The sequence below is a fragment of the Monodon monoceros genome, unplaced genomic scaffold, assembly GCF_005190385.1.
Source record: "Monodon monoceros isolate NGI ecotype Baffin Bay Population unplaced genomic scaffold, NGI_Narwhal_1 Super_Scaffold_8, whole genome shotgun sequence".
NCBI classification, from domain to species: domain Eukaryota; kingdom Metazoa; phylum Chordata; class Mammalia; order Artiodactyla; family Monodontidae; genus Monodon; species Monodon monoceros.
Genome location: NW_021703785.1, coordinates 18,226,368 through 18,252,729, shown reverse-complemented (window position 1 = coordinate 18,252,729; position 26,362 = coordinate 18,226,368). Strand labels below are relative to the sequence as shown.

General features: G+C 40.0%; 1 long non-coding RNA gene across 2 annotated transcripts; it reads right to left on the bottom strand.

The window, feature by feature from the left end:
* Positions 1-307: 307 nt before the first annotated feature.
* On the bottom strand, positions 308-25,593 carry LOC114888358. 2 transcript variants are annotated; one of them, XR_003791769.1, is made up of 3 exons: positions 25,027-25,593; positions 5,884-5,964; positions 308-4,582 (listed from the first exon to the last, which is right to left on the bottom strand). It is a non-coding gene; the product is annotated as an uncharacterized LOC114888358 (long non-coding RNA). The 2 variants fall into 2 exon arrangements; XR_003791770.1 differs by lacking the exon at positions 25,027-25,593 and adding an exon at positions 24,761-25,006.
* Between the last annotated feature and the right edge of the window lie 769 nt (positions 25,594-26,362).

Genomic DNA, 26,362 nt, shown 5'->3' with positions numbered 1-26,362 from the left:
AAAGATATTTCATGCAAACACAAATTCAAATAAAACTAGCATATATAAACTAATATCAGACAAAGTAGAGGAAAGAAAGTAAGGAAAGAAGCATTGCTAGACATAAAAAGAGATATTCTTTCACATTCCTCCACAAAAAAGATAAAACAACTCTAAATTTGTATGCACCTACTAATATATACCTGCAAAATATATAGTGCAAAAATTTCCAGAATATAAAGAGAGGTAGAAAGTTCATAGTGAGAGATTTTAAATACCTATCTCAGTAATGGAAAGAGAAATCAGACAAAAAAATCATTAAGGTTCTAAAAGATTTGAACAATTATTCTAACACTCTTGACCTAATTGACTTAATATATGACAAAGCACCAAGAACTGCAGAATGTACATTATTTTTCAAATAAACATTGAGTAGTTATCAAAACTGTATGCAGTTCTAGAAAGCAAGCTGTGACAAATTTCAAAGGAATTTAATCAGAGTATTTCTCCAGTATAATGAAATCAATAACAGTCAAATCACTGTAAAACCATCTTACGTTCGGAAATTGAGTAATTCATAAAGAAAGAAAGAAAGAAAAAGAAAGGAAGAAAGAAAGAAGGAAAGAAAGAAAGAAAGAAAGAGAAAGAAAGAAAGAGAAAGAAAGAAAGAGAGGGAGAAGGAAAGGAGGGAGGGAGGGAGGAAGTGGAATTTTTAGATACCAATCATAAAAGTCCAAATTGGTACCATCGGTTTTGAAAACAGGTAGTATCAAATGAAACTGAAAAAAAATGCATGTCCATTGAAGCAGCAATTCCACTCCTAAGAATGTACTCAAGAGAAATGCATACATAAAAAACACATGTACAGAAATGTTTACGGCAACACTATTTGAAATAGTCCCAAATTGGTTGACATTCCCTTCAAAAGATCATCAAACCATTACAGTAGATAATGGTGCCATATTCGTAATATTCATTCAATATACATCATGTGAAAATGAATGAACTGTAGATATATGCAGCTTGGATAATTATCAGTTTTGAGTAAATAACACAGAAGTATGCATATTTTGTGACCCTGTGTATATAAAGTTCATCTATATAAATTATGTTAATGGCTATCAGGATAGTAGTTACCTTTGGGGAAGAAAAGAATTGTTAAAGACTGTAAGAGGGCAAAAAGGGGGCTTTGGGATGCTAACAATGTTCTATCTTCTGACACGGAAACTGGGCTGTGACTAACTGGCATGTTCATTTTGTGGAAATTCATGGAGCTTTACACTTAGGATTTATGGAGCTATCTATATGTATATATTATTTATACTAAAAAGTTAAAATGAAAATATGGGGAATTTCTTTTGAATATCTTCAGTAATGGCAAATGTTCACTTCTTTGAGGGTGTGAACTTTTTGAAAAAAATCAAAGGTAATTTTGAAGCTGTTGAGTAAAGTGGTGATTAAACCAAGGAAAGGTGTTCTGACCAGAAAGGAAGTGCAGCTGTAACATAATGAGATTCTTTATTGAAGCACAGAAAGTGGTCACAAAAATATCATTTCAAAAGGGGACTTCCAAGAATTTTAATGGTTAGAAAAAACTGATAGGAATAAGTGTACTGTTTGTATGAAATCATGCTATTTGATCATGAAGGCATGTATTTAACTGTGCTTCCATATATAGCTTCTCATTTGGGCCACTCCAAAACTCTGGTGAAGTAAGGCTTATAATCACTTTACGAAGGCAGGGGTTAATATCCCATTCCTTTAAATTTTGGAGGGGAAGAGAAAGATGAGGGGGAATTTCAGGAAGGTGGTCAAGAGGAACAAACCTTTGTTATAAGATGTAAGATAAATAAGTACTAGGGATGTAACATGCAGCATAAGGACTATAGCTTACACTGCTGAATGTTGTACAGAAAAGTTGTTAAAAGAGTAGATCCTGAGCGCTCATCATGAGGAGAAAATTTGGTTTTTTTCTTTTTGCACCTATATGAGATGATGGATGTTAATTAAACCTATTGTGGTAATCATTTTACAATATATGCAAATCGAACCGTCATGCTATACACCTTAAACTTACACAGTGATGTGTGTCAGCTATTTCTCAATGAAACTGGGGAAAAAATATTAGAATTACAGAGAAAGAGAGACAGACATGCAGACAGAGAGACAGAGAGAGAGAGACAGAGACAGGTAGGCTACCCAGGCAGTGAGTTACCCAAGATTACACACAGTGGGAAAGTGCTAGAGGCTGAATTTGTCCAGCATCTTCTGATTCCTGCCCATTTTCTAGTGCCACGCATTCTGGAGAGTAATAAGGATATCTGTATTTCTTTTTCTCTTTGAGCTGTTTCCTCATCTACACTACTCTTTTGAGCCATATAGCATGTTAAGCTTCTGATCATGTATTAAACTAACACACCATTCATAGTATTTGTAAGGCAGCAATTTTAATGTTGTAAGATCGAGCAGTTTTATATCTCGGTTTATGCCATCCATGAATGATAAACTCAGTAAGAAAAATTTTTAAATCAATGTTTTTCTTGAACCATTGACACCAATACCTTTTAAAATCAAGCTTTTCTTTTGGGGTGAATTTATATGATTCCATTATTTTCTCGTGCAGAACTGGGCAGCTATTTAAATTCAAGTACAGAGTTCCTCTTTCAAGTTTGTTAACACATTCACTAGTGTTTGGATGATATCTCAACCTACTTCGTTTTTTTTTTTTTTTTTTTTTTTTTTTACTTTTCTCTCATGCAGTATTTCTTTCTTTTTTTTTTAAACATCTTTATTGGGGTATAATTGCTTTACAATGGTGTGTTAGTGTCTGCTTATAACAAAGTGAATCAGTTATACATATACATATGTTCCCATATCTCTTCCCTCTTGCATCTCCCTGCCTCCCACCCTCCCTATCCCACCCCTCCAGGGCAAGCTACTTCTGATGAATTACTCTGTCCTCAGAGAATTAACTTGGAGCATAGAGAGATAACTTACTTCCCCATATAATGCATTTTACACAGTAGATGACCAACAAATATTTGCAGGATGCATTAATGAATGGATGGATGATTAATGATACGTAGCACTTTAATAAGAAGAGAGACTCAGATCATCCCACTATTTCAGGACCATACCTTGGACATGCTGTAATGTTCTCTGCCCTTTCTAACAACTTACGCAGTTGTGCTAGGCAATGCTGGAAATGCTTGTGATACCACACATTCACATATAGGTGGGTGATTCTCACTTTACTGTTAATTTGAGTTTTGTAGCTTTTTGGTGTTTTTATTTTTCACTGTGTAGAATCCACATGATCTATAGAAGACAATAGCTAAGAGGTATAACCGGAGCCAAATTAAGCCTTGGCTGATGTATTTCAGAAGATGATGTTATCTCGGATTTCTTGTGAGAGGTGGGGAAAGACAATGATTTTTCTTTGTTCACCTTTCTTGACCTATGTTTACAGCTGTGAGTTTTAACAAATTGGTGGCCTATATACTTACATGCAGAGATCACATGGTGAAACAACTTTTACAAAATCAGAGACTTCTTATATTTCCAGCATTTCATTTTTCTCCAATTTCCGTGTATCAGTTCAAACAGGAAAGAGATGGCTAACTCAAAGGATTAAGAGAATATTGACAGAGCTATGGGAAAGGTTAAAATGGGGCTGTCCTACAAAATAAAACATGCACTGAACATACAACTCAGCAATTGTACTTTTGGGCATTTATCTCAGAGAAATAAAAACTTACGTTCATAGAAGCTGTATTCCTAGAGCGCGAAGAAAGGCAGAGAAAGGCCTGGGGGCCAGAGAGCAGGGGGCAAATAGAGAAAACTGCATGTCTCTGCTATAAGCAAATCTTTTCTTCTAGTATTTCCCAGAGCGAGATTTTTCTTTTAAAAGTCGTATTTATTTTTCTGAAATTTCATTACATGTTTTTCAGTTGTCTATGTATGCTTCTGCCTAGTCGGCCCTATGATCAGTATCATTCTACAGGTTGTGAACCTGTGTCTATAATTTTTGTACAGTAAACAAACACCTTGTAAACTGGATACATTTCATTTCTTAAATTTTAATTAAGGGTATTTATTAAGCTCTCACAATAAGTAAGTCTTGCCGGAGAAACAATTAAAGGTGGGAAAAGGGGGGAGAGGATTTCCCTGACCTCTAAGTTATTCATAACCCTATGCAGAAGATAGAAATATTTACCAAAACCCACCAGTACATGGAACAAACTGAAAGGGAGGGGAGGCTGTGTCTTTAATCAGGTGTAAAATTCCAAATTGAAATATTGACGTCCTTACGCGTAGAGCTTTAAATTTCCGCGGCAGTCGTGCGAGTGTTTGTGGTGGGGGGGTGAAGTGAGAGCTGTGATACTTCTGCATTTCATCCCAGGAACGTAGTTAGCGGAGACTTGAGATGCCTTTGCATTTCTGGGGCAGATTAGGCTTCCTTCCACTCTTCATAATTTTCCTGCAGAAACTCGAGATGGTTTTTTCAGCAGTCACCTTGTCCCTCTTCCCGTCTCATGTTGCAACTATCTGGACTTCATCAATCTTTCCGCCTTAATCCCTGACCAAATCTTCTCCTCTTTTCCTGCCACATCACAACATTTGAAGAGAAACAAACTTACGATTTGATCTTAGTTTTTTAACAAGATAGAAAAAATTATGCATATCATCTATTAATTTTGAAATGTAGGCCTGAATGAAATAAATATCCTCTAACCAGCTTTGCAGTATTTTCATCTGAGGAAATGTAAAAGGATCCGCATCTCCTCTAAAGTATTTATTTAGATTTTTTTTTCTTTAAAGCTGTGTTTTCTTGCATTTGATTGTCACCAGCAAATATAAGAAGTGATGAGTTTTCCTAACGGCTGGAACGAAACAAGATCTCTCATTAAGTAGCAAAGAATCCAACAGCCTTTGTTCTTTGTGTTCACTTTCCTTACACAATGACTTCTAATTTGCCCAACTGTTACCTTCAAAGTAAAAGGAAGAATCTGATTTATAATCAACACAATTTGCTCAGTTTTACAAAAATTGTTTGGTTTAAATAATTTGTACAGAATGAAGATGTCAAAAACACTTCAGATTTTACTTATCTTCTAAAACAGATTTGCTTTGAAATCCAATCTAACTAGTATATACATTTTGAGTCTATTAGTCTTTAATAAAAGATAGTGGATATTTTTATCAGACTGCCTCTGCAGAATAATACCACTACTCTGCATTTTAAAAAAAGCATCTTTATCTTGAAAAAGTTGGAATATCTTTCATCTCATTGTATCCTAATTCAGGGGCAGTAGAATCCATCTTGCAGATGAAGGATTGAGACAGAGACAAATGATTTGTTGTCCAAAGTGACATCTGCATAAGGGCTGGCCCTGCGTGAACTTAAGACCCTCACATCCAGCGCCACTTGCTCTGCTCGCAGTAGCCAACAGTGCAGGAGCAACGGGGACTGATGTAAAAGCTCCTATCTCCCTCTGCAATTCCAGCAGCAGTGGTCACTACCCTTCTGAAGATGGCTGCTGCAGGCACACTTTAAAAGTAGAAACTCAGGAAGTAAGAGAAAGCGTTTGGGTTTGTTTTCTGGGGCAGGAGAACTCCTCTTAGCAGGATGCTAAACTGGTCACTCCTGGAAGTCACACTTTTCATTCCCAAAATGACAGCTTTCTAAAGGAAATAAATAACCCCTCCCATCCTGCATATTGCCAGGGAACTCCGTGGAAAAAGACGTGCGACCCAGGGCAGTGTGCTGCAGAGGCTGCATGCGCTGGGGCTGGGGGTGTGAAGGAGAGAAGGGCCAGGAAAGACAGAAAGGCAGATGGTAGGTGATGAGCAGCCAGGGCTGGATAAGAAAAGAGAGCAGTTGAAAGAAAATGGGGAACTTACCGAGATTGGCTACAAAGGCTAGAAAAGCCTCAAAGTGCTGCCCCTTGAAGATGGATTCACTGTATCAGGAGCCTATAAACCCTGTAAAACCAAAAGAAAGAACGGTCAGGAAGGGTAGGGCTGAGGCAAGACCTGTGGTTACTAACTCACAAATGACGAAGAATAGGAAGATTTAAGTCCACTACTAAACAGCATTCCTATAAACACTTCAACCAAAATGCTTAATCAATTCTTCGGTCAAAGTCCATGGTACTCAATTGTTCCCTTTTTGTGACAAATCCCAGAGAAGTAACCTCAATCTGTTACCCTTTGCGAAACTGCTGATTCTGGGTGGCCTCAGAAACAAAGCTGCAGCACACGCATTTTGAGGAAGGAAAGTAAAAATGTAACCTCAGGTCCAGTGTTTTGGGAACTGAACGACTTTGGTTGCCAGCTCCAGGCTCCTTTATCTCTTCCGTCTCAAATTAGGAAGAAAAACCTGTTCTCCCTGACTGCATTCCTTTTCAAAAATTTTCCTTTCTCATACCCAGATGGTGCCCTTTGAACTTAAAAGCTAAAGAACTTTGTTCCCCACTGTAAATCGTCCCCAAGGCCACGTTGCTTTTCCATTTAGCTGCCAAGCTGGGGAGAATTGGCAGTTATACTGGACAATTAGGACTTTGAAATATTATCCCAGCACATATGTAACAGGTTAGCACAGCGCCTGGACACGAAAGGGAGTGCCTTCCTTCCCTCTGGGCACTAACCTAGGCGGGTCTAGTTGCATTTCTACCACCGAGATAGGGGAAAGCTGGTGTCCTAAGAGGGGATAGATACAGAAGAAAAGAAAAATATGAAAGAATGTTGCTGGACTCTTATTTTAAAATTCAGTTTTAGATTGATAAGTCATTGAGCAAAGCCTGAAAAAAAATCAAAGGGAGAAAAAGACGACAGGAAATGAAAATATTAATGCTGAAACCCCTAAAAGCAATCACCTTTAACTCTAGCTGTAAAACAGTCCACACTCTAAAACTCAAGTCCAAAGTATTACAGACACTGACCAAAGACCTATCACTGAACTGTCTCTATTAATAATTAGGGATGACTTTAAGTTTTTCCCTAGCACTTTATTTAGTACAATCCAATCTAGGTGTATCTCCTAGAAAAAATAAGCAATAGCAGGGCTGTTATTTATATAATCTGTGAAAATAAGCATTATCCCACTCTTCTAGTCCCTGAATAAAACCAGACATATGGTGGGTATTAAAAAGCAAATGTAGTCTATCGCAACTTTGTAAATTTTTGTTTGATTCTTCATGGAACCTCTCACTTAAAGGGAATTTTCCTGCTTCAGTCTTCCTTTAAGAGATGAATTCTCTAAAACACTACCCACCGCTTTCAAAATCCTTAAATCCAGAGAAAAGTGGCTCTTAAAAGTATTCAGATTAACCTGGAAATAATACGGAAGTTTAGCCAGCTAAGAAGTATGTGGGCCTTTCTAGCTATTCCTCATGACTTCCTGACCAGAAGAGAAAATAACTTCTAGCTTCACCTTGAGCTAATAAGTCAAGAGAAATTTGAGCCAATGTTTAAAGAGGACATACATAATCCAGGCTGTTATACCGAAAAGAGAATTGTATTGGATTTGGTTGAGTTTTCAGAGTTTGATGGAAAGACTAGATCAGGGATCAGAAAGATGTGGGTATTAGTCTTAGATATGCAAACTTGAGCAGTACCTCTCTGATTCTCACTTTCCTCATCTACAAAATAGGATAAGAGAATCCATTGGGCCAATCTTTATTTTATGTGAGAATTTCATAACTATAATCAGATATACATTATCATTCACAGTTAGAGGGTATTCATTCAACAGACTCATTTTGAGAGTTCCACCTTCCAAAAGGATTTTATTCCATTTAAATGTTTATTATCATTGGGTGTAGCCAAAACCTCTGGTGTCTCTGGAAGTAATAAGAAGGGTTAAATCTCAGGTATCACAAAGCTTGCTTTATTCCTCTGACCTCTAAACCCTTAATTCTGGAAGTCCTGCCTATCCTCTCCATGCAGACAGCTTGATCTCACTTGGGGTAGGGAAAGAGATGCTTCTAAATTTAGTCTAAGTGGATTTAACATATGGCATCATACCTTCCCGGGTCAAGAGGTCCCTGTGTTTCTGGAAAACTGGAAGACAGATTTTGCTGGGTGGTAGAAATTGGAGAAGGAAGACCATTCAACTATTTGGAGAAAAACAGTGACTTGAGGATGTGGGGTTGCTTTAAGCTAAATTTCTAAAAGAAGGCTATGCCCTAATGCTAAAAAGCCTTCTTGATTTAGGCCTTTGAGATATTTCCCTGATGGCATTTAAGACATATTAAATTATTTGGCATTTGGTCCATGTGTGAAATGGACTCAGCTCTAAGTGAGTTACTCAGCCTTGGACTTGGTAAATTATCTTTATTGGATTTGAGGATAAAAATAAATAGAAGCACAAGGAGGGTTAGAATTGAGGTTTTCTTTTCCAAAGCCAAAGGCTCAGAGTCAATAAAAAGTCAAAAGATAAAGGCATAAGAAAAAACAACAGCAACAGTGAAATTAAGACTTTTAAATTGGAAACAAGTTTTTCTTTGGAAACAATTTTTAATAAAACTGTGATTCAAACCTTATAAGTTTCTTATTAAAAAAGACCTGGCTTCAATTTCAGGTGAGCATGGGTGGCTTCAGATCAGCAATGACAGTAATGTGTATTTCGGTGAACTTCAAATACTCATGAGGGAAAAACAGGTATGACCTGCCATATTTCCTTATGGCTTAAGTAAGGCATCAGGATTCATGCTATTATGTCTGTCTGGGATATCCACGATTACTAACATTCTTATAAGTGTTTTTTTCCCTCGTTGCACCAAAGGCATAAAAGGACTCCAAGAAAAGAGCAGCTTTCGAGACAGAGCTGAAATGGTGTAAAATCCAAAATGGAGGTGTATATTTGGTTCTGTGCAATAAAACGATGGCAGTAAGTGTCATTGTAAACTATGTGAACACTGCCATCTAATGCATTGCTAAAACTCAGCAAGTGCTTTGGAAAGTTTTGCTGGGAAGCAAGAGAAACAGAAAATAACCACCTAATTAAGATCACTACCGTCAGGATTTTACTTTACATTAAATGGAATACAGTATTTACATAAATCATGGCTCTTGTGCCTTACTTTTCAGCACACCAGCAGTACTTGTTTTCTGAATACCTCTATCTTTTCTCATCTTCCAAGAATAGATTTTTTTTTTTTTATCTTACCAGTGCTGTGTAGCAAATAGTATTTAAATTAAGACCTTTTCTATCTGAGGGCTGCTTTGTAGCTTGGAGAAAACAGGTCATCAAAACATATCAATTGAAAAAATCCAAAGACCTAGAAAAGATCCACCAGTGTGTCTTTATTCAATGTGGGATGTGATTAAAACGTCAGATGTTGTGTTAGAAGCTATCAATCCTGTATCCACCATGGCCATTTTCATTGCTTCAAGACTATTTAGAAAAAAATTTTTTGAAACCCTGTTCACCATGGTTGAGCTAAAAGAAGCATATCACACACATGTACACACACCTACACACACAAACACACATACAAACACACACACACACAATAAAACTATAACTTCCCCTAATCTTTACATAAGGAATATTTGGGGAAAAAATACTTAAAAGATATATCAACCACTTCTAATATTAGCACTTTGCAAAAGGGCTCTACTAAAACTTCAAATGAGCCTGGCACAATCATCTATATAAACTCTATAAGCAAGTAAGTTGAAATAATCCTGTATTCTTTGGTTTCACTGCCAGGAAATAGCTGAAGGTCATCTTGCTGCAACAATTCCCACCCTGAAGAAACTGCAAATCACATTGACCAAGAAAGGATGAGTAGTGGGGCAAAGGAGAGAGGGTGCAGTAAATCTGATAAGTTTGGGGGTAAACTGCAGCTGACGTGAGTCCTTCATGGTAGCGAAAGATATGTGAGGGGCAAGACAGTTGTTTATACAGACAATGGTAGAATGTTTAGAAAATGATTACATTTGCACTTCATTAATTCACTCAGTTTGCTGAGCTGAGACCAAAGAGTGATGGAGAGATCAATGAGATGATGTCTCCATGTTTTAAAATTTCCACCCCAGTAGGAGAAAGAAGATATCTTCATAAATACATAATATATGTATATATTATATGTATATATTTTTACATAAATATATGTGACATAATATGGCTCACAAATACATAGTATATTTGAAAAGAGTTTAGTAATTAGCAGAGTAGATGCCCAATAATTATATTTTTGAACGTGTGGATAACTATTTGGATAAATGAATAAATGGATTTATGAATTAGTGTCCTAAGAGAGGTTATGGGAGTTCAGAGAAAAGACAAATGATTTCTGTTAATTTTGGTAAGCTGGGGAGTGGAGACAAGTTATAGGAGTTTAAGAAAGAATATAAAATATAGTTGGGATTTGTGCAGCACATTGAATGATTGTTAATATAAACCCAGGTAGTGACAATAGTAAGTAAGGCCATTGGAGGCAAGAAAGAATAATAAAGGCTTGGAGACAGGAATTTATTCTGAATGAATACATTTCTGTTTGCCTGATGATCTAAAGATGAGGTGGGAAATTTCTTCCCACCATATACAAAAATTAGCTCAAAAGAGATCAATGATCTAAATACAAGACTTAAAACCCCGAGAAGCAAACATGGAGGCAAATCTTCATGACACTAGATTTGACAATGAATTCTTAGCTATGACACCAAAAGTACAAACACCAAAGTTTAAAATAAATTGGACTTCAGCAGAAATTTAAAACTTCTGTGCATCAAAGGACATTATCAAGAAAGTGAAAGGGCAACCAATAGAATGGAAGAAAATACTTGTAATTCGTTTATCTGACAAGCATCTGGTAAATAGGATATACAAAGAACTCTTGAAACCCAAAAACAAACAAAAGGATAAAAAACACAGTTAATGAAGGGCAAAGGACTTAAATTAAATAAACATCTGTCCAAAGCACACGAAGAGATGCTCGACATCGTTAACCATTAAAGAAAAGTAAATTGAAGCTGCAGTGAGGTACTGCTTCACACCCATTAACATGGCTATAATTTCTTTAAAAATACAAGTGTTGTCAAGGATGTGGAGAAACTGGCACCCTTATATGTTGCTGGTGGAAATGTTAAATGGTTCCTTCACTGTGGAAAATAGTTTGGCAGTTCCTCAAAAAGTTAAACATAAAATTTCCTTATGACCCAGAAATTCCACTCCTAGGTATCTATCCAAAAGATATGAAAGCAGGTACTCAAACAACTATATATACATGCATGTTCATAGCAGCACTCTTCACACTATCTAAATACAACCCAGAGGTCCATCCATGGGTGAAGAGATGAACAAATGTGGCATATCCATACTATGGAATACTATTTGGCCATGAAAAGGAAGGAAGTACTCATACATGCTAACAGTGATGAAACTCAAAAACATTATGCTGGGCTTCCCTGGTGGCGCAGTGGTTGAGAATCTGCCTGCCAATGCAGGGGACACAGGTTCGAGCCCTGGTCTGGGAGGATCCCACATGCCGCGGAGCAACTAGCCCCGTGAGCCACAATTACTGAGCCTGCACGTCTGGAGCCTAAGTGTCCATCTATGAATGAATAGATAAAGGGGTGGTACATACATACAAAGGAATATTACTCAGCCATGAAAAGAATGAAATCTTGACATTTGCAACAACACAGATGGACCTTGAGGGAATTATAAGTGAAATAAGTCAGAGAAATACAAATACTGTATGCTTCCACTTACATATGGAATCTAAAGAAGAAAAGAAACAAACAAAACAAAAGCATAGATACAGAGAACAGAATGGTGGTTGCCAGGGGTTTGAGGAATGGGCAAGACAGGTGAAAGGGATCAAGAGGTACAAACTTCCAGTTATAAAATAAATATCATAAGGATGTTATATAGGGCATGGTGACTATAGTCAATCATTTGTTTTTTTTTTGTTTTTTTTTTTGCGGTACGCAGGCCTCTCACTGTTGTGGCCTCTCCCGTTGAGGAGCACAGGCTCCGGACGCGCAGGCTCAGCGGCCATGGCTCACGGGCCCAGCCGCTCTGCGGCATGTGGGATCTTCCCGGACCGGGGCACGAACCCGTGTCCCCTCCATCGGCAGGTGGACTCTCAACCACTGTGCCACCAGCGAAGCCCTATAGTCAATCATCTTGTACAGCAGACTTGAAAGTTGCCAAGAGAGAAATCCTAAAGGTTAACTTAGTACAGTGACAGATGGTAACTAGACTTATTGTGTTGATCATTTCACAACGTATACAAATTTCAAATCATTATGTTATACACCTGAAACCAATATAATGCTATATGTCAATTATACATGGATAAAAAATTTTTTTAAGAATTTGTGACCACAGTCATATAAATCATACATTTGGCATTATAAACATGAATATAAAGTTGCCTCTCCACCCATCATCTATAAGGAAATAATTTCCATTACACAAACATTCCCACTAAGAAATTTACATTCTAAATATGCTTAATTACATTTCTGTTAGATGTTCAAATATTCTTTTATATCTTCTGATTCTGACTAAGGCTCTTGGAGAAAAATACCTTGAACCTGCTCATCTCATTTAGATGGTGCTAAACAGAGTTAATGCCACTTGGTTGCACACTTAAGAGCTATATTTACTGAGGAGTGATAGACCTGCCACACTGCAGCGTTGCAAAACACAGGGGGAAAACAGGAGAAGCTCCAGTTCTTTCTGCTTTTGTTCATCAAGCCGATCCTGCTTTTGCTATACCTGTTTTAATGTCTCCTTTTCTGCTTTCCTATTTGGTCAATTTCTTTCCCCAGCACGTTGGCTGTGTAGTAACAGTTACAACCTGAGTACTTCCAGGCCACCTTTATCCTCTTTCAGGATTCTCCTTCCTCTGGTCAATTTGGGGAAAGAGAAACTGGTTCATGTCAATTACTAAGTCACTTCCCCTCTGCACTATTTCATTATCCCATCTGAGGCCTCTACTCTCTTGGTTGGCAATCACCCCTACCCATTCACACCTCAGAAGGTCATTAAATCAAGGGGACATGTAGCATTCTTTATTGGAGGTTTGGAACAAAAATTCAATATTAGACATTCCCTCAACTATCTCCTGCGCTACAGAACATTTACCCTTGTGTGGTGGTGACCTCCTCCCATATTGCAAGTCCTGATCTGTCCCTCTCACTTCTCCTAGGAAGCTCCCACCATTCGATTTCTCTTCATCTTGCAGTCAATTTACCAATCTTCTATTCTGCTGTCTCCTTTCAAATCATATAGGCATTGGCTCCCAAGGTCAGACCTTTAAATATTTTCTTAAACAAAGTCTCCAGAGAGAAACTATGCCACTTCCTTAGAGGCAAGAACAGCTATGTTATTTGCAGTTTTAACCAGCCTATTTTTCCCTCCGTGTTACTTTATTTTACTCAAAAGCAGCTCATGTTGTCCTTTATGTCAGGGTCATAATAACCAAAGATAGTCCCTGAATACCCTCGAGTTTTAGAAGTGCTGTTACAAGAGAAGGAATTTCTAATGATCTAACTTGAGGTCACAGAAGATACAACAGCGATGAAAAAATTAAAATACTCATTTTCTGTTTCAATACAAACCAGTTCAGAGATTAAAAAAAAAAAAAAAAAAGGCAGCACTTCTCTTCTTCTATTTCCAAGTTGAAGCAGTGCAGAAACTTTCAGCTGACAATGACTATGTCATTAACTACACTAAATAAATGAAATAAGCGAACTCCTTGTAAAAGTACAAGGCGATCATGGTTATGATTAGGGTAAGCCAAGGTGCAGAATACCCAGAGAGAGAGCTGACGGAAGTATTAAAGACTCCATATGTGGCCCACCTGGCTGGGAAAGAAATCTGGAGAAGCAGTCAAATGAATAAATCAGGAAAGTAGATCAAAAGAAAGTTGGAAAGTGAGATAAATGTAAGTGAATTAGAAGAGAAGGAAAAAACTTTTCTATAATATGACCAAGATTTTGAGGGAGCTAAAGTGTAAGATAACAACAATTAAGGAAAATATGTGTGTGTGTATATATATATATATATATAGAGAGAGAGAGAGAGAGAGAGAGAGTCTGTATATTTCCTGTATATAATCTGTCTGCTTATAAGTTGTTCTAAAGTGTAGCAGTCAGCATCAGTAGGGGTCCTTCGTGGCAAGCAACAGAAATCAATTCAAATTTAAGCAGAAAAACAAAATACTGAAGGGTATCTAGTATCTCAAAGGCTTGCCTGAGGGAGGTGGAAGGCAGCTGGAGAATGAGTCTCACAAATGGACAGCACCCAAGGGAGAGGAGGTGGGCTCCGCGCTCCCACAGAACAGCCCGATTAGGGTGCTTTCTTATTAACAGTGCTCCCGGTGGGCACTCAAGCTAAGCCTCCTCGGATGCTTCCAAGACCGCTGTGGGAAATGTCTCACTGGGCACTTCTCCCCTGAAGATCTGAAAGTTCAAAGCCCCAGGCATGAACCTCTCCTTGCTGACTGGGCCTGTAGCACATGATCACTTCTAGGATGTGGGAGAGAGTGAACTGCCATGTCTCTCACCACGGCTCACAGACTGTAGGGGACTTCCTCAAAAACAGAAATCTCTTCCCTACCCTCCCACCAAACCAGACACATCGAATGCCCTCCATAAATACTGAATGTTTGACAGTGCTAGCAGTTTAACTTAGTTGAATTAATAAATGGAAATAGTTAGAATTCAGTTTTCCTGACTGATCTGTTCCTCACAAAAAAAGGAATGAGTAGGAAGCTGGAGTCCCCAGGCTGGGGATGGGGACACTCATGTGTGGGGTGAAGGGCCAAGGCTCCGAAGTCTAGGGTTTACATCTCAGTTATAATATTTATTGTCTTTGAACTTGGGTAATTTTGTTACAGCTTCATATGTGTGATAGTTAAAATGGAAATGAAAAGGCTATTCATCTCTTCGAATTATTCTGAGGATGACATTTAAAAAAAGCATCCCACTTGCATACGGTTTGCTTAGAACAGGGGCAAGCGCTCGTAGAGCATCAGCCACGCTAACCACTCACACGGTGGGGCTCCATCGCCCTCTCACGGGACTCCCAACACACACAGCTACTCTGAACAAATTCTTGATTTTTTGATTCCTCTTCCTCCCAGAGCTGAGGAGAACCCTGATATAAGCCATCTGCTTCCAGTGATCTTGACGGATTTCCTGAGTTGTTCTAGTCATCTCCCTTTGAGTCTCAATCTCCTGAGGCTGCTACCTTGTGAATAAAAGCATTCTTCAGTTCCATGTTGGGTTAAAAAACATAAGTATTCCAACAGCCCTTTCTAGTACTACTGTCCTGCTCATCTCTTGCTAACCACCTGGCCACCAATCTCTAGCTCCCTTGTGGCTGGATCCCACTACCATGAAGATGAGCTTGAAAGTCAATGATTTGGCTTTGAATCAAGCTCTATCATTCTTAAGTTGTATGACCTTAGACAAGTTACTTAACCTCTCTTAACCTTAACAATGCCTCCTCTGCATTATTTGTATAATGAGGATGCTAATGAATCTGGCACATAAAAAATACCCTTGATTATTATCTCAATGAGTGTTCTTAATTATGAGTAGGCAAAGCTTCTGGTGGGATACAGTAATAGAAAAGGCTCTACAGCTGATTTTCTCATGAGGGGTTGCAATAAGAAGTTCCTAGAAGATGTACCAGTCAGAGTACCTGTAAGAAACTAATATTAAGATCCCTCCATTAGGGAACTTTATAAAATTATTGTAAAAGTGGAGGGGAGACAGCTTTTCTCCATTCACCTCAGCTCTGTGGATCACAATGGAAGATGCAACCACAGGTGCCAGGTAATAGGACTACATTCCAGTATTGGATCCCACCACAGGATCAGTCCCTCCCGGTTTCTGGGACTCGTTCTACCCAAAGGACAGGTGCCAACCTTGTGTGCACAATGGAATAATCTGCAGAGTTTTTCAAAAGCACCAATCTCCAGGCCACACCCCAAAGTCTAACGTTTAACTGGATGAAACGGGGGAAGAAATAAAATTTAAAATATAATTTTGTTTTAGAAAGGAAGGGGAAGAGGAAACGAGGGGGAAAGGAATGGCTGTCCTGGGAATTTACTGTTCGAGGCCATCCAGGCCATTTCTTTGCTTCCTAGAAGTTCCCTGAAATCTGTAAAGAAAAGATAAAACCCCTAGATAAGTTCCTGAACGTGCTATTGTTCATGTGCTCGAATAGCTCAAAACTTTCACCATCAAGAAACTCTTAACCAAAGTTTAATCTAAATCCCTCCTGTTAAAAGCTAAGTCCCATTATTCCAGTGTTTAGCTCAGAGGAAACAAGACCTGCTCACAGCATTCAGATTGTACACTCCTCCATCCTTGAAGTGTCACCTCACTTTACATAAGTGAGCTCTTTTTGTGCTTAATAAAATTGACTTGCCATTTCTACTGAACTGTAGTGTGAATCAGCTCTCAAGCAACGCAGGGCAGTACCTTCTTGTTTCCTAAGCCAGATTTTGCTGTGATAGCAAGCCGCCCGGGGTCCGAGGGCCATTATGGGGATGGGATGGCAGGACCCAGGGTCTGGCCTCCATGCAGACCAACCATTACACTGGCCTGTGGCCACAGGCACCTGGTAGTAGCCTGACTGCATTAAGCTTCTCTGTCAATCCTGGGAAATGAAAAATGAGTCTTTGGCAATCTTCAATCTGACTCAGTGTGTATTTAAGTCAAGGTATGAAATATAATAGCCACTGTTACTGAGCATCTAGTATATGCCAAAGATGTTGTGACAATTAAAGGAGAAAATTTATGGACAGAGCACACTGCCAGGAACAGAGTAATCTCAATAAATGGTGACTGGTAATGGCATTCTTACTAATCCCAAAAGTGGCCTTAAAAGGGCGACGTGATTATTCTCACTTTATAAGGATGAAATCAAGGTTTAGATAGGTTCCATCACTTGCCCAAGGTTATACAGTTTGTAAATGGAAGAGCAGTCATTAAATACAGGACAACTTTTGAACAACAGAGGCTTGCCCAGGATGGAGAGGGTAGAACATTTTTGACTGTTCATGGAAGTTTCCCATGGTTGGGAAGGAGGTTGAGTAGAGATTGCAACGAATTACTTCCTTTTCTTTTGCACAGCATCACAAACCACCTAAAAATTAATCTTCCAGTAGACAACTGCTTCTTTGGTGTGTGTGTCTGTGTGTGCAAATCACACATGGCTATGCGTGTGTAGACAACGTGATTTATTGGCTTAGTGGTCACAGTAGAGAGAGACAGGTGATGGATTGCATTGTAGCAATAACACAAATCGATCACATTCAGAGATTAATCAATATCATTCACTTCAATTCTCTAAGTATTTATTATCAAGGGCATATTATGTGCTTGATATGTGCACTACATTCCTTGGAGGATATGAAAGAAAAAGATGGCAGGGTCCCAGCACTCAGAAATCTTCGTGTGGTTAAAACTCTCTGTGAAATAGGGAATCCAATTGTTCATTAAACTGCTAAATTAAACATAAAATTAAGTACTAAAATATATAATAGATACCTTCAGGATGAATTAAGGGAAAGGAAAGAGCTAGACCATTACCAAGGAAGGCTTCAGGAAGGAAGAGAGATGGGAGATGAGCACTGAGGATTTGAAGCCAAATAGAGAAAAGGGTGTGAATGTCTTTTCCTTTCATCCCAGGCCCGTTAAGAATCAGCCTGAGCAAAGCACTTAAGCCAGGAATTCATTTAATTATTCATTCATCTGACAAGTAAACCTAATACATGCCAGACTTCTAGTAAAAAGAGAAATCAGCATGATGTGTACAGGGAACAATGAAGAAGCTACTTGATGGAACAGACAGTTTGATAAGGGGTTGCAAAGACATAGAAATTGGGTGGAGTGAAATTCTGGACACCAAGAGAGACAGAAATAGGATGGCCCATGAGAAACTCCTCTAAACTCTTGAGGAGGAAAAAGAAAGATACAATGAAAGTGGTGTTAGAGAAAACCTCATTGAGGAGAAGGGCTCAGGTTCCTTGGTGCCAGGCTAAGACACATACATCTGCACACACTCCCTACGTTCATATGTATATACACAGAGAGAGGCTGAGAACTCTTTTGCCTACTTGATTTGGCCATGCTAAATCTTCGAGAAAAATACTATTTGAAAATGGCAATGGATACTCTTGAAGGCGAAAATGAGTCAGTAATCCTCAACTCTGGTTTTCAGTTGGAAATCAAATAGCCCTGGTCTAGCCCCTTCTGGGGAATGTTCTCTGATCCCACCATCCATAACGTAGGTTTGGTTTTCCATTACCAGTAAACAGAATATCAAGAAGTCTCCATCTGTACCCAGAAATCTATGTATTTAGTTAAAGAAGGGATTTTCCCCCCAAGAGACATAAGGCAATGGGGTGAGAAAGGAAAATCTTTTCAACGAAATTAAACAAATTCAGTTTCATGTGCTTCACAGCTACTAAAAAGGCACAGAGATCAAATCTTATTTTCCTGCTGTCAGGCCTAGGGTCTAATTATTAAAAAAAAAAATCCATGACACCCAAGTTAATTAGTACAAAACTGCCTTAAGTGGCATTGGCTTCATTAAATGACAGATAAATATTTTAGAATGACCCTCTCAGTGGGGGAAAGGTGTGAAAATTGCCAAAGAATGGCCTTAATTTTAGAATACCGGGAAGAATTTCACACAGCGGCAAACATAATTTCACTCAAACTGTATGAAAACATTATATACTTAAACAGCTATAAATCTTTGCTTGAAAAAATAATAGTAAACACAGGACTTCTAGTGAATAAAAATGGAGTTTAAATCTATATCAAGTATTGGCTTGGCTGCTAACAGATTTGGTCTAAATGTCAGTGTACGACCTTCTCACTTAACTCGAGACCATGTGGGTTTGCTTTTCCTGATACAGGTTTAGCAAATATGGAAGCAACCATCTCAAACATCAGCCACTCAAGCAAAAGGATATGTATTACTCTTAAACCATCATGCCTATGGGTATACTAGGAGCTTCCATAGAGACAAAAGTGGCCTGAGACTTCACAAGGTATGATGCCCCTGAGATCACTCTGCCCTTTCCCGCTGCTGCACAGACATCAGTATAGACAGCAGCAGACAAGGGAAAGCAGCCAAGAACAGCAGCAGAAACGCCAGACAGACAAATCCATTGTAGCCAATCCAACATCTCCAACAATTTCACTAGTTTGGTTCAACAGTTTCTGGAGAAACGGAAGCTATCACTCCAAACGACTCCTGGCCAATTTTTACAGGTCATCTCAAGCTTCCTGTACCATTGCCCTTCCAACTGCTCACATAATAAGGGACCAGCAAAGTCAGCTATGGATTGGCAAAGCAAAGAGTTGGCTTTGGCTCTTTGTAACATTAATAGGAATTACGGGAAGCAAGGAGTTTAGATGTTCAGCCAATAGAGTGCTTTAGAGCAATACTGTACCCACTTGCTTTTTCTAGCGCTGACACATTGGCTGGTCCTGCATCTTGAAATACACAGCCATCCATCTCGTTTCAGAGGCAGAGAAGATGTACCAACCTAACTATGTGTGACGGGGGAATGCCCACATTGACTCAGGATGCCTAATCTGATTTAATAGATTATTACTAAATCTACAAAGGAAAAGATGCACATCAACTGTTCGCGTTAAGTCACTGTACCTAGGTCACACACAGCACCATTTAGTAAGTTCTATGTGCCACTGTCCTCAATAAAAGTGGTTTCATTGTCCCAGGGAAAGGCATGTTTTGGGCCAAAGGGGAGACTCTCAGTTCCCCACACCCAGGAAGGCAGATGTACAAGAAGTAAATAACATTAGAAGCCATATAATACACAGCCCTAAGATGGGCCTTATAAGGAATAATTTTTTAAAAATATCCCTAAGTTTTTAGGGTTCTTTTCTTATTGAGAAAAACAAAATATACACAAAATACAAATCAAATGCTACAGCAAGATCACCAGCTGACTTCATGTCTCAGGTCATGTTGCATTTACAAAATATAATTTATGCTATGAGGCAATATATCCACTCCTAAAAAAAAACCCACACTCAGCAAAATCATACATGAAAAATAACCACAGATTATGCAAAAAATGAGATTATGGGCAGACCACTCACTATCAATTCAATCCACAACAAGAATGCTAGCAAAAACAATAATGATTTTGAGAAAAATACTAGCTCTGATAAAAAGACATTGACATTCCTGATAAATAAAGAAATACTAAGTGAAAGTATTGGCGGAAGGGGATATAAGGAAGAGTTGAGGCTGCTGAGCTGTAAACAAGATCAAAATGGACAAATGTCGGGGAGAGTTGCAAAATAGGAACTTCCAAGACAAAGCCCGTGTCCTGTGGCCACGCTGAGTCAACAGGAAGAGCGTAGGGTAAGGAACATCACGCACAGACTCTATTCCTGTACACCAGCTGTGTTACTGTATTTGTGTTCAGCTGCTATCACTTGATGGTGTAAAACAGTAACCTGCTGAGGCAAATCACCCATGGACTGACCTACGTGATTGATGCATTACAATGATGTCTTTCTATCCACCCACCACATATAGGCTAGTTTTCAACACAGAAACAAAAGTTTTAGCAGAGCAGATCAAATGTCGTGTTTATTTTATTTTCTTACCCAAGCCTCCATTTAACTACCTATCAGTTTCTCCCATCGTTACTAATAGTGTTACCAATATCTGAATACCCCAAGCTTGAATTGCATTTTTTCACTCTGTCTTATTTTTAAATAGCAAGTTGCCGAATATTTCATTTACCATCAAAAAATACCCCACCAGATTTCAGGCCCCTCTCTCCTGTCAAAGTGTGGTTGAAGAAAAAATCAACAAGCCCGGTGGAGAGACAAGATACAGGAGAGGGGTAACTCTTGGCTTCTCTCACAAATGTGAAACCGGAGAGTGAGACCTGGACGTCATGACCAGGGTGGAAAGTGAGAGAGGAGCCACCAGGTTCTCTGCCAAGTACAAATCTTACCATATTATCTGGGAGCTAAGTGGGGAATGCTAGCCTCCATATAAGAAGAATCCAAGGCAAAGCCAAAGAACCAGGAAAACAAGAATGAGAAAAAGCAGAGCTGGAAAGGGAGATGCAGTCTGGCCAGGACTCATCCTTCATTTAAATGAATCAAGATTCATATATTGATACATCCTTTGTGTGGGAAGGTGGGATTCATTTCAGAAAGCTCAAATAGGATTAGGCACAGAAGCTTCTCTTCTTCCTGAGCTGTGACTGCAGGCTGGCCATCAAGATCTAATCTTTCTCTCCCACTATGTGTTTAAACAGCTGTCCCGGGCATGTCCCCTCCCAATCAAGACTGTACATCCTAAATTTACTCACCGTTAGGTGTGGCCACACGACTACACTTTCAGCAAAGGAATATAAACAGAAGTGATGGATGCCTTTTCAGTCTCATAATGAAATAAGGCCGTGCCTTAAAACCCGGAGCTTATCTGTTCCACGCACTCTCTCCCCTTCTTTCTTGATGTAACTCAGACATCGCAGCAATCCAGTCTCTTGACTGCCATGCACCACATGAAATTGGCAGAAACCTGGGTACCACATAACTTTGAGGAGTATAGTTGCCCTATCGACCTGCAAATATTACCTGTGAAAGAAATCATCTTCCATATTCTTTAAACCTCCATCCCTTGCAGTTTAGCTTATCTCAAATAATATACATTCTAAGACATTCTACAGTCTATCTAGTCATATTTTTCGGTTAGTTAATTATTTTTAAACTAATTTATTAATCAAAAGGCAACTTCGAATATTCACTATCTTGCCATTCCTGAGCAAACTAAAGGAAATCTCTTATGAACCTGTTGATAACTGTCCATGAGCGGTATTTTCCCAGTAATGTGGGAAAATGATATGGGATATTTTCTTGACACTGTTCCCTCCATCTGAATGACATTCTTGAACATCTTTAGCTGTTCCAAATTGTCATAATTATAATTTTTGGGTTGGGGAAGGCAATAAAGCAAACTCTTATATCATTTGGAAGAATAAATGAGCTACAATACACAAGAAACTTTTTTAAATAAGGAGGTTCTTGCTCTTTGAAATATTAAAATCCTCTTTAAAAAAACACTACAATAAGTTTTAAAAGGGAGGTACTGGCCAGAGAAGAGATAGATTGATATTTGAGACAGAATATATATATATAAACATATATATAGAGAGAGATACACTTAGGTATAATTACAGATAAAGGTGGTATCTCAAATCAAGAAAAAAGACAAGTTGTTAATAAAAATTGTGTTGGGTCTAACTCTCCATTTGAAAACTGCAGCAAAAATCAATCCCTACCTCATCTCTTAGAGCAAAATTACTTCCAGACCAACTAGAAGTTTAAATGAAAAATAAATATACAAATTTCACAGTGAATATTTATCTAATTTAACTAACAAATGAAAAAGAATTTTTGATAATGACAAACAGAACCTCCAGAAGGAAAAATTAATAATAGATTTGATTGTGCAAACATTTAAACCTTCAGTACTAAATTTTAATTCAAAGAAAAATGACAAATATATAAAATGTATACAAAAGAAATCAATGTCTTTAAAACACATAAAACTCTAAGCGTTACTATGAAAAAACATTCCCATAGAAAGTAAACAAAGGATTTGAATAATCAAGTCGTGGAATAGTAAATTAAAATTGAGAGTGAGCATATAAATATGTTCAGCTTCACTAGCAATTCAAAATTCCAAATCAAAATGAAAACGAGAGGCTATATTTCAACTATCAGATTGGTAGAGAAGCTCGTTCCACTAGCAGGAGAACTCGCAGATTGGAGAGTAGGTGTGAATTGCGGTTTATGAAATCTCTCCTCCCACTTGGATGACCTGTGCCTCGCCAGGGGCGTCTCTTCCAGACTGACAGGATCTCCCTCTCCTGTGTTCTGATCCTCAGGGGGTTCAGTAGATGTGCCTTTATTCACACCTATAGTTACCAGTCTCTTTTTCTGTTCATGTCTAGATTCCAGAAGATCCTTTCTGGTGTTCATACCTTTAAATATGATCACCTCCCTAAAAAGGCCAGCACTAAATAATGACTTCCTTTGGCTAAAACTAAATGACAACGTTATAAAGAGGGTTTCTTGGCTAATTAGGAAGAAGAAGGCTGGAGGAGTGGGGATGCAGGCGGGAGGAAGTTCAGGCCCACATGAGAGCATCATTCTTTTTTTTTTTTTTTTTTTTTTTGGTGGTACGCGGACCTCTCACTGTTGTGGCCTCTCCCGTGGCGGAGCACAGGCTCCGGACGCGCAGGCTCAGCGGCCATGGCTCATGGGCCTAGCCGCTCCGCGGCATGTGGGATCCTCCCGGACCGGGGCACGAATCCGTGTCCCCTGCATCGGCAGGCAGACTCTCAACCACTGCACCACCAGGGAAGCCCAAGAGCATCATTCTCAATGAGGTCACCTCTACTTGAATGTCCTTCCCTCTGCTTTATCCTCTCTCTGGATCATCTGCCTGCAAGACAAACCCTCCTTCTTTCCAGAGTATTTCCCCATGTGGGACTACATATGTCTCATTTCCCATTTTTCAGGATAAGCAAATCAATCAAACTGATCCCCGAACGAGGCAGTGAGTGTGCTTGGGGAAAAATGTCTTACTCTAAATGGGTGGTTCTAATGGTGGTATTTGCCAGTGCTGTGGCCTGGGTTTCAGCCTTAGCAGCAGATGAGAATCACCTAAGAATGAATCCAGAGCAGATTTTAAAACATATCAAAATGGCCCGGTGTCATGACAAACCAGTTAATTCAGAATACCTGGCACTGGGGCTGAGCCATATTTTTTGTTGTTTTGTTTGTGTTTTAAAGTTCCAAAGATGAATCTAATGCTAATATTCAGTGAGGACTGAGGATCAATCCCTACAACAGTGGTTCTCAAAGTGTGGTCTCCAGATCAGCAATAAGAACACCTGGGAACTTGTCAGAAATGCAGATTCTCAGGCTTCTGAGAATTCTGTGGGCCTCCAAACCTACAGAATCTGAAACTCCAAGAGTAGGACTGAAGACTCTTTGCTAGCAATACCTCCAGGCGATTCTGAAATGCCCGCTCAAGTTTGAGAATTACTGCATTAGGACAGTCACTCCATGACATTTTGTGAGTCCCTCCTGTGTCCAAGCACTCAGTATATAAAGATGAAAGAACAGTTTAAAAAATCAAATTTGGTGTGATAAGTACCATTAGGAAAGATTAACCATGTACTATAAAACTCTAGAGGAAGAAACCATGGACAAGGTCATATCTGGCGGGTCATCACAGACCACAGGCTGGCGACTTTAAACCCAAATATTCTGTTTACTTTCCATCTTCTGATGAGAGACCTGCCAACCCAGTTACACAGAGTGAGCCCAAGACTGAGAGGAATAAATGGCAAGCTGCATTTCCTTATCTGCTGGACCCCACTGCAACTCCAGCCTTTCTCAGAAGTTGACCAGTCTAGGTTTGCTGAATTTAAAGGCTCTGACCCAGTATGCCCAGCACCCAAGTGAAGCCAGATTCCGACAGACACCACACACACGCGCGCGCGCGCACACACACCCTCGGTGTGCGCCAGTTCCTTCTGGTCCAGGGGTCCCTCATCAGCTGAGCCCAGGTCCTCCCGTGCAACCCAGAAGGAAGGCAAGGAGCAAACGAGAAGCAAGAAAAAGCAGAAGGGCTGATCTGCTGGGGCTTTCCAGGAAGAAGCTTCCGGACGACGGCGCCACTTCCCCGGCCGCTTGCCCCGGCTCCTCCTACCGGGCGCACCTCTGTCTCCGCCGCCGGCCCGACGCGCGCTCCCAATGCCCAGCGCGCGCCACGGGAACGCGGGGACCAGCCCTCGCCCGGGAGCGGACAGTCAGCGATCAGAACTGGGCCTGGGGTTTGGTACTCCCGGCCTCCTGGGGGTGGGGTGGGGGACAGCGAGCCAGCCGCCGCCGGCCAGAGGCGGCCCCTCTCCACCTCTCCTGAGCGGCCAGGACGCGCTGCGCGGTGCGCAGGGAAGCAGGGCGGGGTTTCAGGGTTGCCGGTACCTCTCGGCCTCCTGGGGTCGCCTCCCTTTCTTGCCCCACCTGCTGCGCCCTTCTTCCGCGTCCTCCCCTTCGCTTGCTCCTTCTTTTCTGGACCCTTCTACGGCTCTCCTCCCACACAGTGGTTTTAAAGGTGGGAGGGAGCCGCTGCCGTACTGGACTCCTGACCTTGCACATTCCTGGAAGCACCTTCGAAGTAGGGTTGAAAAAGAAATAGCAAAGGATAAAGCTGCTGGAGACAATCAACGGAAATTATTTTGGGCATCTCCCACCCACCCCTCCACGCACACCTGAAAATAGAGTGCAACAGAATCACTGGTTCTGGGCAAAATTCTCAAGCGGACTAAATAAACGCCCAGCTTTGAGTTCCTGGGGAAAGAGTACCCAGGACATACCATTTCCTGGTGGGGAGGGGTGAGTCCCGCAAGGCATAGAACAATGGCGTTCAGTCCTGACTGCGTGTCGTAATCACCTAGGAAACAGGAAGATGTAATGGAGGGGTTCGGGTGTGCGTGTGTGCGTGTGTGTGTGTGTGTGTGTGTGTGTGTACACACAAAGTACCAGGGTTGGGGCTGGGGTATATATCAACCATTTAAAAATAGAGCAGCTATTCCTATGTCCTGTGATAGGCCTAGACATAATTTGGGACTTTTTCATTTTGTTTTGATTTTTTTAGTTCCTCGGGTGATGCTAAAAGGCTGGCATGATTCAGAACGGTTACTCTAAAGCAGTTTCCAAAGTGTGGCTTCAAGACCAGCCGCGTTACCATCACGTGGGAGCTTGTTAGAAAAGCAAATTCTCCCATCCCACCCCAGATCACTGGATCAGAAACTCTTGGGTGAGGCCCAGCAATGTGTGTTTCAACAAGCCTTCCAGGTTACTGGGGTGCTGAAGAACCGCTAGGGATTGGCTGACCTGTGCCACCCAGAAAGCTAAGAAAGATTGGAATATTTTTAAAGGGCTGTAAACAGACAAAGAACACTGTACACACACCTAGGTGGCCCACAAGGCCAAAAGTATTTACCATGTGGCCTCTTACAGAAAACGGCCCCATTCTAGACTAGAGGGTCATATGGTAGAGACTCTGTTAGCTCACCAGCCACAGGCAGTGGGAGGACACTGAGAGATTGTGTGAAATAGTGAGGTGCTGGGAAGGGCAGGGAAAGACAGGATAGGAAGGTACAAAGAATAGAGAGAGGGAAATACATTTTCTTCTCATTCATGTGAAAGACCAGGCTTGCTAGAGGATGTGTTAAAATCACTTGAGATCAAAGTCCGTTTTCCCTCTTATTTTGTAGACAGGCATTATTATGAGCATCCAACAAACAGATATGTAGGA